Raw genomic sequence first — 17,810 nt, 5'->3', positions numbered from 1 at the left:
CCTCATTCATGTTACAAACCCATAAAGAGTGGGTGTCAGGGGGATGAAGCCAGACTGTTCTCAGTGATGGCCAGGGATAGGACAAGGGGCACTGGGTATAAGCTGGAACAGAAGAGGTTCCCAAGAAACACAAGAAAAAACTTTGTCCCTGTTGAGGTGAGGGAGCACTGGAAGGGGCTGCCCAAATGGCTTGTTGTAGTGGATCTGGGATGGTAGTGATATTCTACAGCAGCTCTTGCAGTGCTGTGCTTACTGTTGGTATCAATATTATGACTACTACTCGCACAGCATCAGGGCTGTCCCTCCAGCATTCCTTCCCCCACCTTCACCAATAGCTGTGGGTAGATACGATCTTGGGAGGGACCATGGCCAGGACAGCTGACCCAGGCTGACCAAGGAGATACTCCATACCGTATGACATCAGGAGCAGGAAGGGTGAGGCAAGATTCATTTTTGGCCTTCCAAAAGCAACTGTTAGGCATACCGGAGCCCTGCTTCTCGGGAGGTGGCTGGACATCGCTGCTGATGGGAAACGGAGAGTAACAGCTTTATTTACTTTTGCTTTGCTTCCCGCACACGCGGCTTTGCTGCTTCTGTATTAAACTGCTTTTATCTCAACCCACAAGACTCTCATCTTATTTTCTCCCCTTCCCTGGCTTGCTGAGGAGGTGAGTGATAGAGTGTTGTGGTGGGCACCTGGCATCGAGACAGGGTCAAACTACCGCAGTTGTGGAGTCTCCTTCTCTGGAGATATTCCAAACCCACCTGGACAAGTTCTTGTCTCTGGCAGGGGGGTTGGACTAGAGGATCTTTTGAGGTCCCTTCTAGCCATTAAGATTCTGTGATTTTTGCCAGTGGATGGCTGCCACTGGAGTGCTGGAGTTGGCACAGAAGTAGGAGAGCCTGAGTGGCAGGAGGACACATGACTTCCCCTTTTTCAGCAGTGCTGTTTCTTGTACTGGACTTGGCTGATTTGCACTGGAGTTGCTGGAAGCATTAGAGATCTCCTGATAGGTCCTTATCTAGCAAAGCAGAGCCTTTTAGGCATGTCAGTAATCTGTATGAAGTTAAGATGTTATTCATAGAGGCCTTAATTTTTAGTAACTTTTTTTTTTAATTCCTCTATGAACTGAAAGAAGAACAGTAATTACCTAAATTTTATATGCCTTTTAAAAACATCGATTTCCTGTCTTCATGTTTAGACAGAGTGGAGTGGCTTCAAAAGCCTGAGTGTTCTCAGTGAAGACCAGGGACCATTACTGCTGAACTTAAATGATAATTGAGAGGAAAATAATGTGACACAAATGATGGACTTGAGAAAGAAGTAAGAGACTGATCCTTTTATGTGTCTAATGGAGCTAAGGAAGGCAGTGGAGAGTAATTCCTGCATATCTGCTGAGGCTGGTGGAGGGACATGGGGACACTCATTGAAGGAAAGGAATACATGACAAGTCTTAAAAATATCCAGCAAATTTGGGAGAAGAGGAATTCAGATAACCCCCTTGAAAAGCAGGAAGTTGTGCTTATTAAAACTGGTCCTTGCTGTGAGTTGCAGTTCTCGGCACTACTTGGCACTGCTGCTTGGCTGAGTAGTGTCTTGGCATGAGCCGGACTTAACCAGGAAATGCTTTTCTCTGGAGCTTAGTGTCGAGGGGAAGCAGCTTCACTTCTCTTTGAAGGCACACATGGAGGAGGTGATTCTAAAAATGATTCTTCCTGAGCAAGATCATAAAAATTTCTTTGGGTGACACTAAATGTTTCTCAGCTTCGCCCTCTACAGCCTCTTCCTTAGTTACTGTAGCTTCAATATGTGACATTTGCATTACTGGGAAAAGCATCTCAAACATATACATTTAAAAGGCATCTTCCGTGTTACAGAAAACACCCAGGAAGTGAGATAGAAGGTTTTATATCAGAATGAGGACTCTGCTCCCAAAACCAGCTTTGCAAGATAGAATCTCATTTGTCCTTATTGATTTAGTCCATGTTTTTCTCGGCAATCTCACTTGTATTCCAATTTTAATGAAACACTTGTCCCTCCTAATTCAGGCTCAACCTGCAGAACAGTTTTGCTGTATGTCTCAACATCCTGTTGCTAGAATAGAAAGCAAGAGGGTATCTAAAACTCTGGATTATGACTTACTTGTGGGATCAAGTAAACGGGTGCAGCTGGCAGCGTGAGGTTTAATTCAATCATACACTAATTGTAGTGTTAGCTGGTAAAAATGAGCTGTGAATCAAGGCTTTATTAAAAGATACTCTCAAATGTTGGTTTATGTTAAGCCTCTAATACGTAGCAAAACTGAGAATGCAGAAGAGACTTGAACTTGTAGCACCAGACTTTTGTAGCCAGCAGAAGTACACAGACAAGGATTTGCTAGCAGGCTTTTTCCTTGATTATCTTTTTTCTTGTTTGCCTTTTAATTGCATCTCTAGTTGAGGGATGTGTATCTTATCACGGGCTTTACATATGGGGTTTACATGGGCTGTGCATTCCCCTAAGGTTTCAACCTGCAGTACTTCTGATCTTGCATGGCCAGCTGTGATACCCTTGTTGTTTGGCACACAGGTACAGCAACAATGGGGATGGCTAAAGGGAGCATTGTTGAAGCAGTGTGGGAGCTGGTCCCTGCCCTGCTTCTGTAACAGCTAGCTGCAAAATAGTGACAGGTAACAGCAATGCAGTGTTGTTAAAGAGATGTTCTGCAATTAAAAGGCAATATCCTGTCAGACCTCCACCTCTGCCCTGTGAAACAGCCATAGCCATTAGGCAAAGGGCTGTTGGGGCACAGTTTATAGGGATCATCTGCAACCTCAAAACAAATATTCAGGCTGGGTATGTAGCAGCACTGAGTGGATTATGTGGAAAGCCAGTGCTCTGAAGCCTGCTGTTATCTTGGAGAGTCATTCTGTTATTTCACCACATCGCTTATTTTCTCTCTGCATTAGCATCTCTCTTTTTCTCTCTTTCTCTTTTTTTCTTTTTTTAGAGTATAAGTCTATAAACATGACCGAGGAAAAGCAGCACAGGGATGTAGGGATGGGAAAGGTGGTGTGACTGAGCCCTGGGTTGCTCTTAAATACAAGGCTCATGTGAAAGATCACTCTAAGATATAGCAGATGCTGAGGGACCTAGCGAGCCTGTGTGCCTGTTGAAGTTCACAATAAAACCCAACTCCTTCAAGCAGCTTTGATAGTGGAGATTTGCCAGAGATTTAACAGAACTGAACGAAGACCTCACTTTCTCCTGCGTTTGTGCGGAGGGAGATTGGATACAGACGTAGCTGTCAGCAATGGGAAATGCTAAATTACAATTGCAGGTAGGTAGGTGGATAAACAGGGACAAAAACTGTAATTACTGCCTGCTCTTTGGAAAGCACCCTCATGCTCTCCAGGCCTCCTGGTGCAGTGGTGTGATGCCAACCAACTGCTGAGGAGCCACAGTTGGGTGCCAGCGATTCATATCCATTTTGCAGAGTGGCTTTGAGATCTGCAGATGATATAACTGCTAAGTATTGTTATGAATGATTCAGAGCTTCTGGCTCCTATTTTCATACACAGATCATGAGACTGTCTTTCTCTGCCATTTTATCATAATTGTCTGAATGGCCTGTGAGTATCTCCGAAGTAGCTTGAATTTTTGCTGGGGCGCTGGCTGTAGAAATGAAATCTTTCATCTGATACACTTAACATTAATTTTGTTTCTTTAATGGGATTCTCTTTCCCCAAATGTACATGATTCAGCTTGCAGTCTGTTGGATATGTTCTTCTCTCCCAGTGATAAATTTGCCCAAGCATCTCCCGGTATGTGTTGAGCAACACGTAGGTAGCTGTTTGTGTGCCATCCGCTTCCACAGCCCGATAAACAATGAGGGGTTTGTTGGATTGTCGCGCGAGCAGTGCTTGAGAAAAGCTCTGTCCCGCCTGGCTGTCGCTTCTGTTGTTGTACTTTGCTCTTGGTGACATCACTGATGGCAGCTAAATGGAGTATATTAATTGTTAGATGCTCTTTGACCAAGGGCGTTGACTTGTCCTGGCAGCCAATCACATACCGCCGGTTTTGCAGAGGAAGCTGCTAATCTACCATAATATAGTTGTTTAGTTACAAGTATTGGGGAGAGCAGAGCGGGTCTGTTTATGTAGATGGGAGATAAATAATCAGAAGAGAACTAAAAGCCACGTGAATTGCTCTTACATTCTTGAGGTCTGCTTCTGCATTAACGGCATAGAGCTCTCAAATGAAAAACCACTCTGCTGTGTTCAAAGTGACCGTGCTGCCTCTGAGGCTGTCTCAGCACAGAGAGCAGTTTCTAGGATGAGGATCATAGGATGGCCTCTTCTTGCAGGCAGAGGTCCAGCTTGGACAGATTGCACAGCCAGGCCCTTACCACAACCCCAGGGCATGTGCTCGAGTGTGAAGAGTTCACATTACTTCCGCAGACACGATCCCTTTGGTCTCTGCAAATGTTCGTATACATGAGGTCTTCTGCTGAGGAGGAGATCGATGAGGGCGGTGAGGTTAAGGAAACACTTGCTGCTACCTCTCTTTACGCTGAGAAGGCTGACTGGCCGGCCAGGGAGTTTCCAGATAAGATAGATCAAATGAAGTGGTGCCGCAAAGGCCAGAGCAACATCAGAAGTTTCAGCTCTGCTCATTATTAGCCATATCCTTGTAGCTGTCCTTGAGATCCATCCTCTTTGCACTCATCTTTTCCATACAAAGAGAGCTTAGCCCTTAATACTGTGCTCTAGAGAAACCCCTTGGGCAGCACCTATTTAGTCTTCCTCCCAAGAAGATCTCCTTCCATGACCGTGTCCTCTTCACAAATGCAGTTCTGAGGCAGCAAACGTGATGTGTGTGACGTGGAGGTGGAGACCTACTGGTTAATGCAAGTGGAAAATACAGTCCAGGGCTAGTAGTGCACTTTGAACATCTTGCCCTTAATCATAAGATTATTCCTCCTTCCTCATAAACATCCTTTTATTAGTAGGAGGATATTGCATGATGAAATCCACTTTCCGCTCTCCAGGTTACTGTGTTTGCTTTCAGATTACTTATTTTAAGAGTGAAAATGGATGAATTATTTCCGCTCTGTACGTTGGCCCAAATTCTTGCATCTACCTCTTGTGTACTAGGCCAGTGCTGCAAGATGTAATTTGCACATTTCAGCAAGAGCATTCTTGAACAAAAACTGCAAGAGACAACATTCTTACTTGTGTTTTTCCACTTAATAAATAGGTGAAGTCCACACCGTAAGTCAGAATCGGAAAGCTCCCATTTCCTGCGACACTTTTTACAGTAGCTTAAAGCAGCATTTGAGATTTGCTACCACTGTTACTCATCTGACAGGGCTGTGAAGTTCCCAGCTTCCCTTCTGTGAGGGAAAACATCCCCAGTAACTGTCTGGATTAAGTCAGTTGAATCCTGTGATGGAAGTGACAGTTTCTTTGCACTGACTATAAAGGGGTTCCCTGTGACTAACTCAGATACCAACATCTATGCTGCAGGTATTTAAATAGAAGTGAGATTAATCCCACTTGTCAAGTCTCCTCCTCGCTTCCAGGTGGGATACAGTGTATTGGGAGTTTCACTGGCTTAGGAGAAGGATTGTTAGATGTAATTTATGGATACCTGCCTTTTTTTCCTTCACCAGATTTGGCAGTGGAGTTTGTAATGACATTGAGAAATTAACCCAAGTACTTGTGGTTCTCATTTAAAAGCAGTCAAAATATATCTTAGATGCATATTTGGAAGAGGTTCAGCATTATCCAGTGGAAACCTGCATTTTGGGACAGCCTACAGCTGTTCCTTTTGGTAGCTCCAAAAACTGAGCTCAAACTGTAGTAATTGCTGTAGTCCCCTAAACTGCTGCTGCACTGGCATGGCCTCGTAGGAGTAGGTGCTGCATCCAAAATGCAGGCCCAAAGGGGTTGGAAAGATTCAAGTGAGGATATTGCCTCATTATGTTTGAAATTAGTTTCTCTCTAGTTGTTTGTACATTGAAAATAGAGACTTTGTTGGAATATTTCTGCAGGATACTGCTGCCCTGCGTTGATGTCTGCAGACTCTTTGTTGGCAGTCTGTAGACGTCAACACAGAAGGGTACTCTGGTGCATATGGAGGAATATTTGCCCAGGAGGTTGATACTATGTAAACATGAATATGTAAATACACATCTAGGGCCAGACTGAGATATCAGGAAAGAGCAAAGCTCCCAGAGAACAGCCTAGGAGGGATGGTGCTGGTGCAAACTTTGCTCTGCTGTTGTAGAACTGACGATGATGAGGGCAATTCGTGCCTCTGCCATGTAGTTCAAGGCACCTTTACAGAGCTAAATGCTAAGTAAGGAAAGCAGTTTTCTTTTTTGATGCAGTGCTGGAACTGAGCTATTCTTTCTTGGAAGGGGGAAAACGGCATTTCTTCTTCCATCCGGACCAGAAGTACTCTTTGCCATTGCCTTTGGGGATCTATCAACAAAACTTCTTTCCTTCTCCAGTTCAAATTGACACTTATTTTTCCATTGACGTGAGTGCCAGTTCCAAAGACTGAGTCAGGTGTTGAGGTGCTCATAGTGAATTGTTAATCCTTGTCTATTGAAATTGCAGGCAGAGGGAATGTGGAGTGCGATGCCATGACAAGTACCATCTCTGAGCGCCCGCGATTGTTACATTGGTGCTGAACTGACTTGTTCTTTTTTGAGGGAATGTCAGTTGGGGCAGATACATGCTTGTGCTAATGCACTTTTAAAATGGGTTGAGTTAAATTAAGGAACTGGCAGCCAGAACAAGCAGGAAGCCTAAAGGAAGCGGTGCTGCCAAACGCTGGCGTCCCTGCCAAGGCCAGTACACCGGGGCACAGCTAGGTACACTCCAAAATGTCTCCAGCACAAGAAGTGACTTGACTGTGAAGCTGACTCAGTGGGTCATGGGCTACACTGTGTTTACTTACCTGCCATGGAGCGCTTGGGGCTGTGGGATGCAAAGTGCTGGACCCTTTTGGAAAACTTAGATCTTAACAGTAGCAAACCATGATGCTGGGGTTTGGCAGATCTTTCCCTGTTGTTTGTCCTGAATGCTCTCCCACTCATCAACACACCACTGGTGTGAACTGGAGAGGTTGCAGATGTTTTTGGTGTCTGTTGAGCTCTCAGGGACAGAGTGGAGCATTGCTCAGCTCATGCTTAAAGGCAGTGTTGCTTCCCCAAGGTTCAACTCTCACCCTCCTTTCTCATTTTACTTTTGTCTCAGTTCCCTCTCCAACACACACTTTCAGGTACTCTCTCAAGACACAAAGGGATGTACTGAGGCTACTCCAAGGTCAGAGTTAGAAGCACTGGAGCTCAGGACTCCCTGGCAGTCCTGCTCTCAGCTTGGGTTTACCTTCCCACGCTGGCACATTTTTACGTGCAGTTGTCTGCGTGTCTCAGTTCTTTGACTCTTGAGATATTGTTTTACTTGTACTTTTCCACCTCAGGCAAGGCTAGCAGGATAAACATGGTGTGATGCAGAGCAAAGGCTTTGCTGTGATTTCACTGAGATGCCAAGAGTTTCAAACGTGCCATCTAGTGGTATATGCTAAGAGCACTCAAAGGAAATCCCCCCTGAAAATCCACCCTCCTCCCAGTACTTGGGATTTCTGTATGGTTTTGGGCAGAAAATGATTATTCACAGCCTGTTTTACCCTGACACCTTTTCTGAGTGCTGGGGAACTGAGCTCTTCAAAGACTTGTAGATCAGAAGGAGGAACAGGGAAGTTTTTAGTCTGTTATATAAAGTTCATGCTAAACTCTAGGAAGTCTGTACCTTCATACCAAGAAAACAGAATTCATGCTGGTATGGCCTTCCCCTTGAGGAACCAAATCAACTCTGCAAACAAAATAAATCTAAGGTTAAAGCACTCTTGTTGTAGGAAGCAGCAGAGAGGGAGGTAACAATAATGTGCTTGTCTGTAACCATGCAACAGTTCATCAACAGAGCCCTGTCATGAGATGCCCTTCATTTGTAGATCAGTACTAGGGCATACTCCACCCCAGCTAATAACCTGAAGTACTTCCAGCTTCCTCTGTGCTGAAGAAGGCTGCACCAAAATGGCAAAAGGCTCAAAAGCCTTTCTAAAAACCTACATTCGTCACCAAGATAAGAATAGGCCTTACGATGAGGAGTGTTAAAAGGCATGAGGTTTACACCACAATTTGGCATGTGCATGCAGTGAATTACAGACTGAATTAAATCTGTCTTGGGTGTTTGTCTTTACTGTTATCTTCAGCTCAAGCCCTGGCACAGAATTAAAAGTTGCTCAGGTTGATGTTTATGTGCGCTTGCTGTTCCTAGGATTTTTACCTAGAGGTCATCGTGTCCTTTTCTCTTATTACCGAGAAACTTGCTTGCTGTCTGGATTGGATTATGTGATCCATCTGTTGTAGCTACCAGACTAAGTCAGGAGAGCAATTCCACACTGCCTTACATGCCCCTCAAGTTGTCCTTTTCTTGCCAGGGTCAGAATTCAACTATTCCTCTGAAAGAAAAAAAGGGTGCTGGTATGAACTGCTAGAAGCGTAGCTGTCCTAACTTGAGGTCTACTCATACAGCTTGAATAAAATGCAGGAGGAGGATTAAGAGGAGAAATGGAAGCCTAGACCTCCAAATGCCCAAAGAAGTCCTTTTCTCTGTGTGGTAAGGGTCAAACTGCTCTTACGTAGTCTCTCACTCTGAGTCTTTTTTTGTCTTTGTGAGCAGCAGTGTGTTTCAGAAAGAAGGGTTGAGAGATCACCACTCAGCTCATAAATGTACAGTGTCAGGAATTACAGCACACTGTTTAGGAATAGGAGGAGAAAGCAGAGTAAGTCTCCCGCTTCCCAGCTGAGAGACTTAGCGATAGGAAGATGCAGAAGGATGAGCAGCATCCCTGGTTATATTTTCCAAAGAAAATTTTAGTGTAATGCTTTGTGCTGAGCCTCAGTGCTGGATTGTGGATCCCTCTGAAAGCTGAGGCTGAGGTACCAACACGGCCAGGCCTATAACATTTTAATTTTAAACAAGAGGAGATTGAGTTTGCAGCCAGTGTAGTCCTCGAACTGCCTCTGTGTGCTGACACAAAATGGGATATGGCTGAGGGGAAGAGGCCCTGGCATTATCAATGAAGTGCTGTGGAAATTGCCTGTACTACTCAGATGAGACCAATTTGTTTGGATGTAAACACCAAAGTGACACTGAAGTGGGTGTTTCTGTCTTGCTGTCAGTGTGTGAACTGACTGCACCCACTCAGGAGCCGTACTGTCCTCCCAGCCCACGTAAGACATGAATGTTTTCAGCCCAGCCAGGCTCGCTGCACCAACACTGCGTGGTGCTTGGACCGGGTCTCCTCTGCACGGCATGGAGAGATACTATTCACAACCTTTCATCTTTGTTTTGTGGGGTTCTTTTATTAGGCTTTGTTGGGTTTTTTTGTGGAGTGGTTTTGGGGTTTTTATCATTTGTAAGCAGCTGAAGCTTCGGTGGTTTTATTCTGACTACAAAAGCTTGAGTTTTAAGACCTGGTCAACATACTCAGCTTTTGGTCATGAAGACTGAGGTAAGAGTTTGATGTGGCTTGATAGTATCTGATGATCCTGGGAAGTGTAGATCTTGCTAGAGCAGTGTCAGAGGCTTGTGTGAGGCCATGAGAACCAAACCTGGCGTGGGCCTACCAGTGCTACATCCTCGCAAGATTTCTGGAGTGAGCTGTGCCTGCAAGGACACCTGGAGGAGGCCACAGGAATAATCTGACTCAGTTGTACTGTGGACTAGTGTTCAGAAAGCTATGTTTTTTATTAGACACAGTGAAAGTACCTGCCATTGGAGTGATTCATTCAGAAGAACAAGAACACCAAGAGCATACTTGTAGAAAAATGACATGGAGAAAGTTTACATCGTGCATGTGAGAACAGTTGCCTTTCAAACATGGAGATTTGAGCTTTGTTTTTCTTAATCAAAGTTAAATCAGACTTGGGCAAGCAATGAAGATGAGCCATTTCAGCTACTACCTGCTTTTTATTTTAAGGAGTGTGACATTCTTAGCCCCAAAAAGCAGATGCTTTTCACTTTGGCTGAGGAGGTTTTGATTTTATGGCAGGGAATGCTGGACTGGCTGTACTAGTGGGATGCTGCGTTGCACTTTATGACTGCAGTGCAGGTCTTTTATTAGTCAAACTTAATGTGTAACAGGATAATTCCGTTGCACCTACTACTACACTGGCTTGATTTTTGTACAAAATAAGTTTCTACTTCCTTGAAGGCCTTATATAAGCTTTAACTGGGAACGAATCCAGCGTGTTTGATCACAATAAAGAAGCTGCTTCAGAACGGGCACTTCTTCAGAACCAGTCGTAAACAGCTTTATATATAGGCACTGCTGTTCTACACAAAACTTGCTGAAGAAACGTTTCCCGAGAACTAGTGGTTTTAATGTGTGTCGTGGGGACTCTGCTCAAGCTAATGCGTGAGCAAACCTGTTGTAGTAATTCAGGGCAAGGTTTAAAGCACAAGAATGTCTCTCGAATCGCTGTCTGCTGAAAAGCCTGGGCATTGAATGGCTCTTTCCTGGAAAAAGAAAGAAGGCATTTGATAAAAAGGCTCGGAGACTTGGGCTGGCACCCTACGTATGCAAATGCAGGTGCCCCACACGTTATATTTGGATTTCAGGGTTTTTCGGATCCATTTCAAGTCGATCAGTAGCAGCCTTATGTGCTTTGATCCCTCGCTTTCATCAATTATTATAAGTGAGATCCATCAGCCCCCTCTTCACCAATAGTGCCTGCAGCTGAGCATCAGCACGTTTGAGAACAATAAAGGGACATCGTTTGGGAGTTTCTTTCCCCTAATCGGGCAGGACCCACTATTATCCCTTCACAGAGCTCAGGGATCAGGCTTGTCTCAAACAGGTACACGCACATCTGAGCAGTGTGAGGGCTGGGTGTAGGGAGCTTTGTTACTGCCTCACAACCAGCATGGTTGGTTGTGTGCTCTCGTAGAGTTTCAGGATAGGTACAGGACAAAACATCCAAAGACTCCTGCCTTTGGGATTGATTTTTAGGGATAATTTGCCATTTTGTTCCTCCCCTCCTTCCTAATGAGCTGAATTGTTTAAATATGTTAATGTAAGAAGACACAGGAGAAAGGGTGAAGCAACATACTGACAACGTTGAATAATTAGATCATCTCCTGCGCAGGAAAAAAACCTCAAGTACGAAACAGGAACCAGAAGTGCCTCCCTCCCCCAGTGTAGAGGCACCAGGTCTGGCTCCTTCTGCATGCAGAAGCAGGTTAGACAATTCGATTTTTAGTATTAATTAATTTTTGTGAAATTCCTGAGAATTCAAAGTGGCACGTTGAGGAACTGTCTTCATTCGCCTGCTATTTTCGGGGAGAAGTTGGGAGTCTTGTTTCAGAGAGCTGAATTCACGAGCTGCCTAATTTGTGATGAAGCAGAAAAAAAATGACTGTTGCTGGGCTGAATTTGTAAGTGGTTCATCGGGTCTTCTTGGGAAAACCCTGCTGAATTTTGTCCTGAGTTCCGGGAGTTAGATCAAGGGAAAAACCTGAAAAGAAGCACAAGACATTGTGGCTGCCTGTTTCACAGTATTTGGGCATTTTGGCAAAGCAGTACTTCATATTTCTTAAAAGATTGATTTCTTTGAAATAACAGCTGCTTCATAATCGATAAGTTCCCAGCTTCAAGGGAATCGGAGCCTGAGGGGGGAGGGCTGTGACACTGCTCCCTCTTCACTTACATGAGTAAGCACTCTGGGGTGTGAAGTTTAATTGTTTGATAAACATAACACTTTGCTTTTGTTCTCTTAATCACTTCCTTCTAAGAGTTAACTTCCTAAGCAGCTACAGATTAGTTCTCTCAGTTGTTTTAATTATTTTTCTTGTCACGCACAGTGGAGGTCTAGTGTTTGTGAAATGTCTTCTTTTTTTGTCCCCCCCTTCCATGGCAGCTCCAGTGATGCTGGCATTGAAAACCCAGCCAAAACGCTCTCTTCTCTGCCACCCTGTCGGTTTTATTTTTATGGTTTTGGGTTGTTTTCTTTTTTTTAAACCCAAGTTTCACCTTTTGGAACGTGTGCACCACAGAACAGAACACTTTTCCTCCAGGGTGATCTGAGCGCTCCAGAATTTTGTATTCCTGTAAAAGGGTACGCGAGAGACTGTGGGCTTCCACGTGCTCGCTGCTGAGTAATTTCCTTTTGTATTGCTGACAGGTGACTCAAAGCTGGAGCTAGCAGATGGCTGCATCGTTCGCTGGTGGCCACAACCTTACAAGATGAGTTGTGGAATTTCCATCAAAGTGTCGGGATTAGGCTCAGGATATGCCGGTGGCACAGAGCAACCCCGGGAGAGGGTGGAAGAAGAGGAAATCATTCATAGCGACTCATCTTGTGGTTGGGTGAGTCAGGGGTCTGCTGTTGGTGGTCAGAAAGGCACGTGGCTGACTACACCGTCTTTGTGTGCTCTGCAGGATGCAAACTGTCTCTGAACATTCATTCTCCCCTTTTGATTTTTGTCCAGTGAGTTATTTCCAGAAAGGAGTTACTGTATTTTCTGGAACGAGTATTGTGAAATTCTTTATTTTTTTTTACAGTGGGCAAGTTTTCAGCTGGTGATTTATCAACAAAGTATTTTACAGGATCGTAGTTAAAAGCTCTCCTTAAAACAAAAACTACACCCTGCGCGATAGGGAAAGTAAAAGCATCTCAGTTTCCAAATGATGAAGGAATAACCGAAAGAGCTGGTTCTTGGAATAGTAGCTCCATTGGCACTCATTGGTGATTTCCTGTGCATTTGCTGCAAGAATCACTCTGTGATGTGAGTAGGTGGTACTAAAGGGTTATTACGAAACCAATTTTCAACCAGACGTTTTGAGTCATGAATCGGGAAGAAGGATAGCAGCTTCAGAGCTTTCTCTTTGTTCGAGCAGTGCGCCTGAAATGCACACGCAGGATATTCTGTGCTTGCATGGAACGAGGCAGACCGGGGTATTACGTGAAGTGCTCTTCTCCGTGCCACTCCACCTCCGGGATGCGAAACGAGGACGTGGGCTGTGTGGGGAGCTGGCAGCAGCGTGCAAGGTGCACAAGGAGCAGTTTCCTGACTGTCTGTTCAATTGTAAGTATTTTTCTTTCAGTGTGGGGTTTTGGTTTGTTGTTGGTTTCTTTTTTTCCCAGACGTGAGAGACAAAATGGAGTTGCGTCAGGACGGATGTCTGCGCCAGAGCGAGGTGGTGGTTTGGAGCGGTTTGGTTCTGTTCTGGAAGCAGATGGGCTGCCACTGGCAGGAGGCAGTTGGCTTCTCCATCAGAGAAAAAAAAAAAAGAACATTTTAAAAATGGGGTGTTGGAGGGAATTGGTCTGGCTTCTAAACCGAAGGAATTGTTGACCTACTGACTCAGTTATGAAGCATTAAGGAAGCAGCCTTACAGTGGTTTCTTTTGTTGGTGGCAGATTCAGAAGATGCCTGTGAGCGTACGGGTATGACTGGCAAAGGAGAGCCGGTTCTAGTACCTGCTGCCTGTGGGATTTATTTTGTGCCAGGAAGGAGCTGAGGTGCTGACGACTGAATAACACCTAAACTTTTTTCTTTCTGATGCTTCTTCTGATAATGCATTGGTAAGTTTATGTGCTTCTGATTTTCAGTGCTAAGATGGTATCTTGCTAAGCTTGTGATTGAAAGAGAGCTCTTCAACAGCTGCTTGAGCGTAGCAAGGTAGACTCTTTTTTCTCACAGGGGCAGCTATTGCTAGCTGGTCTGCTGCAGTTCAGGAGTCTGTAAATACGGGAAGAAACTGTCTTGATCAGATAGACAAAAATAGTTTGAAATTGCTGTTCCCTCCCATCTTTAACCTACAAGCCTCTGCTAACGTGATACTAAGCAAAGAGGGTGGGCCAGCCCTCCAGCATCAGGATCTTGTCATCCCGTAGCCACAGCTGAGCTGTGATTTTCCTGTTACCTACTTCACTGAATGAGCAAGGGTTTGGTCTTCTGAATTTCACAGGAAAATCAGATGTCCATCCCTGCGATTTAATCTAGTGATACTTTTCCTAAGAATATGCCTGGAATAGAAACGGTGTCATTTCTAAGTGGCTCTGTAAATCCCAAGGAAAGAAAAAGCTATCAATTAGTGGTTTTTCAAAACCCCAAATCATTAACGTGCTATTGGCTAGAAGGAATCAACGTTGACTGACAGAGCTGGATCTGGAAGTCGTGCTCGCTGAATCTGCTGTCTGCCACTGGTTTGGGGAAGGATTCCTTTTGAAGGGAAAGGCTTCTTGGACAAGTCACTATTCATTCTTAGTTGTCAATAAAATGAGGGTGCTGATGTTTAAGTTTCCTTCAGTGCTTTACCAGCGTTTTCTGCTTAGAAAGGATGCCAATACACGCTGCTGTAGCTCTTGCATTTGAAGTGCATAGATTACTAGAAGACAGGGAACAGCGATTATTGAATTTCTCAGGCTTCTGTGATGAATCTCCTCCAGACACCAGCTGTAACAATCGCTGGTGTTGTGTCCCAACCGTCCACTATGAAGGGAGCAATTCACTGCTGCAGTTTCTCCCTGGGTAGGTGGCACCGGGACACTTTGCATTCCCAAACCCACTGCTGTTGGTAGTTGTGAGGCACTTGCAGATACTGTTTCATCCCTCTTTTCCAAAGCAGCAACCAAGGAGACAGTCCATACACCACACATCCCCCTGGAACTGCAGCGAAAAAGGGAGGTTTGAGCATTGTAGTGGATTTCCTTAAGTGCTTCCTTTGGGTCCTGGGAGAAGAGCTCGAGACTTGGTAGCAGTTGTACCAAAAGGCGTGGGAGGTAGGGTCAGGGAAGAGTCACTTGGTTGTTAGGTGGGTGTGAAAAGCCTATGAAAAGGAAAGGGCGGAGGAAAATACTTTACTTGAATTAAACAAATAAAGGAGAATGTTGTATGAAGTAGATATTCAGATTTAGATGTTTGCCAGGTGTTTTTCTGAATTAACTGCCTATCTTCTGAAAACCATTTATTTAACCATAAGCTTATCAAAATGTTCTTAGGAGGGACTTCATTAAAAAAAAGGGCACCCCAAAAAAACAACAACAAAAATCACTGTTTCCTTATCATTTCAGATAAAAAGAAAGGAAGTTGCACTCTTTATAGCCCCTTAACTGTTAAACCTGCATTGAAGTGGTGGATCAAATTTCCTCAGGGTCACACAGACAAGTCCTGTTTGAGGAGGAGGGAGGAGTCTTAGCTCTTCAGTTCATTGCTGTATATCCACCTGTGGCACAGGGAGACTGCTGCTCTTGAAAATCACCTGTTTTGAGGAGTGAGTTGGTACCATTGATGCTGTGCACAGGGATGTTCACACCCAAAAGAACTGCAAAAAAAATGACATATTGAGAGCCAATGACTGGGGTTTTTTTTTAACATGACTGTTGTATCTCCATTTCCTTGCACTTTTTAAAATGCAAATGACATGATGTAGATATTGCATTTTCCCATGTTTCTTTCATTATCTGGAGCAAAAAGAAAGCACGTGGAGGCATGTTTAACAGCGCTTTCTGAGGCAGAAAACCGCTTATAACCTTACTGAAGTCTTGATTTTGTAAATCAACAAAACAAGGAAAAAAAAAACCCAACAAATCCCCCTCTTTTATCAGCAATAGTAGCTGTTCAGACACAAGCCACGAACTGCATAGAAAGAAAACAGGCTGCAGTTAGATGCAGAGGTGTGGAGTATGATGGCTTGACGTCAACCAACACAGTGGTTGACATTTTAGGCCTGTGCAGCATCTCAGTAGCATTCATTTGTGCTGATCTCAGAGGGATTCCCATGCAGAGGTTTTGCAGACAAGGTACAGATAATTTGTTGGCTTTTTCTTCTTGTTTGTTTTGTAAATGTTCTGAGTGAGGGTTTTTTTCTATGGCCTGTAGCTATCCAAATGCAGAGTTTGCATACAAAATGGTGAGCTTGGAATTGGATCTGGAAAAGAGGAGCACTTCCTCTTCTCTTCTCTACCTGGATAGTAATAGCAACATTTACCAAACAAAAAGTAGTAAATTGAGCCAGACAACAATATGTGTGTGTATGTGTGTGCACCTGGAATGTGAGGTATGAATAGAAGCCACTTTTATCCATAGATTCTCTGGGGAGAGTTGTGTGCGATGATCTCTGCTGGTTTAATTCCCTCCCTGGTTTCCCACGTGGCTGCTGCCTGACTGGGGTACTCCTACTCAGTCCTGCCATGCCATGCTGTGACTTCAGGGCCTCATTGATACAGTCAGTAGAAGCCAGCAGGAATTTTTAACTTCTAATCAGAATTTGGGCACCTGAATTGTAACTTTAAGGACCTGAGAGGCTATTGACATTCCCCGTATGACCTGTTATTACAGGCTCCTGTGAGAATGTGTATTTATTGCCAAAACATGAGGTTGGCAGAAGTGACTCATAACTGTGAACATCTCAGCTTTGCTCTTTGATTTACTTTTATCCACCAAAAATAAAAATATATCCAAGAATACAGGTAGGTATATGCTGTTCTCCTGTTAGGGCAGAGCTCTCACTGGCTCTCAAGTTTATTTGCATAGCTCATAGGATGTATTTTCAAGCTTTAGTATGAAAGGAGCTGTGTATACATTTTATCTCATCTTCAGTGCAGTAGGCATGAGCAATTCCTGGAGAAGGGACCAGAATATAGGGCTCTACCCTTTCTCCTGGGAGTCTCTTTCTCATGGAGTCATACTTGCCCTGCAGTGCTTTCTCTTTATGGCTTTGTGAGTTTTGAATTCCTCTCTGAGCTGGCCCAGCTCCAGCGGGAGGGCAGAAAGCAGCCTCAGCCCAAGCTCTGCTTGAAGTCTGCTGGCTCGAGGACTTTGTAGGAGGTGGGATCTGCAGGGGGAAAAGAACCCAACTTCCCAGGTGAGCCCTTATCATTGGATTACTATTTGAAAGTGACAGTATCCTCTTCTGTGGACATATTTTTGGATTCTGTGAGTGTTACTTATTGTCCTGCAGTCGGTGTTGTTTCAGTATGACCTGAGAGTACCTAGTGAAGTGCTCTGCAGATTCCACCTGCAGTTTCAAGGTCAGCTTCTTCCATGGTCTTCCCTGATGACCATGTGGCCTTGGGGTGAGCCAAGCTCCCTTTCTGTTCTTTTGGGAAAATTTGAACCGATAGCTGCATGCCTGGTAGGTCTGATGTGGCAGTAACAGGAACTGGTGGCCAGGAGCAGAGGAGGAGGTGAGACCTTTCTGTCACACCTGTCTGAAATTCAGTTCAACCTGCTCAGGAAACTGCACCTCCCTTGTCTCTTAATCACAGTGGAGCTCAAGCAAGAGCTGTGTTAACCTTGTCCTCCAAAGCAAGCAATGTGTGGATTCCCTCTTTTCCTTTTGGCATCAGGATTTTAGGTGTCTACATTTGACTTTAGCATCTGTGTACATTCAGCAGTCAATGCACACCTTGTATTTCTCTCTGCTGTTCAGAGCCTAGGCACTTAAGATTAGGGTTAATAACATTCTGTGGTGTCCAGATGGAGTCTGTCCCTTACAGAAATTTCTAGTGGTCAGTGTAAATAAATAGCACTGAGACAGCACTTGCAGAGCCTGGGAGGCTCATGGTGTTTCTCAAACGGGCATTTTTTCAAACTGCATCACAAATGATTCTTCTGTTCATACTTTTCACATAGTTTGCTTTGGACTATAATCTCATAAATCACACCCTCTCCTAATCAGAGTTGGGGTAGAATTGCTATTAACCAGGAAAAGGGGGGAAAAAGCAGAACACCCCCAAACTCAG

General features: G+C 44.4%; 1 long non-coding RNA gene across 6 annotated transcripts in view; it reads left to right on the top strand.

Moving 5' to 3' along the window:
• Positions 1-17,810, top strand: part of LOC133629607 (uncharacterized) — a 129,816-nt gene that overhangs the window by 94,219 nt on the left and 17,787 nt on the right. For 5 of the 6 annotated variants that reach the window (XR_009821092.1, XR_009821097.1, XR_009821094.1 and 2 more), the window contains exons 4-7: positions 12,243-12,427; positions 12,623-12,846; positions 12,959-13,146; positions 13,482-13,646. This is a non-coding gene — a long non-coding RNA (uncharacterized LOC133629607). Of the gene's footprint in view, positions 1-12,242; positions 12,428-12,622; positions 12,847-12,958; positions 13,147-13,481; positions 13,647-15,137; positions 15,414-17,810 lie in introns of those variants that run through there. The other variant, XR_009821096.1, reaches the window with a different exon arrangement.

The sequence above is a fragment of the Colius striatus genome, chromosome 1 (genome assembly GCF_028858725.1).
Source record: "Colius striatus isolate bColStr4 chromosome 1, bColStr4.1.hap1, whole genome shotgun sequence".
In the NCBI taxonomy this organism is placed as follows: domain Eukaryota; kingdom Metazoa; phylum Chordata; class Aves; order Coliiformes; family Coliidae; genus Colius; species Colius striatus.
This window is presented reverse-complemented; position numbering and strand designations above follow the sequence as displayed.